Source organism: Nestor notabilis, unplaced genomic scaffold, assembly GCF_000696875.1.
Source record: "Nestor notabilis isolate BGI_N333 unplaced genomic scaffold, ASM69687v1 scaffold31810, whole genome shotgun sequence".
Lineage (NCBI taxonomy): Eukaryota > Metazoa > Chordata > Aves > Psittaciformes > Psittacidae > Nestor > Nestor notabilis.
The window spans coordinates 10,551-10,797 of record NW_009913012.1 but is presented as its reverse complement, the minus strand read 5'-3'; positions in this window follow the sequence as shown (position 1 = coordinate 10,797).

Genomic DNA, 247 nt, shown 5'->3' with positions numbered 1-247 from the left:
TCTTTCCCTGTGCTTCCCTACGAGAGAAGTAAGTAGCAAGAGAGGAATTCTCTCTCCTCATCTGAGTCATGCAACTCCTCATTCCAAAACTGCAGACAGTAATTAGGTCTGATTTGATGCATGATCTCACTGTTGGTGCTGGATGCCCTGTACAATGCTTCTCCTTCAGTGAACTGTCAATGACAATGGCATTATCAATATTCACTCTGAGCATCCTCCAGGGAAAGCTAATGAAGCACTCTTTACA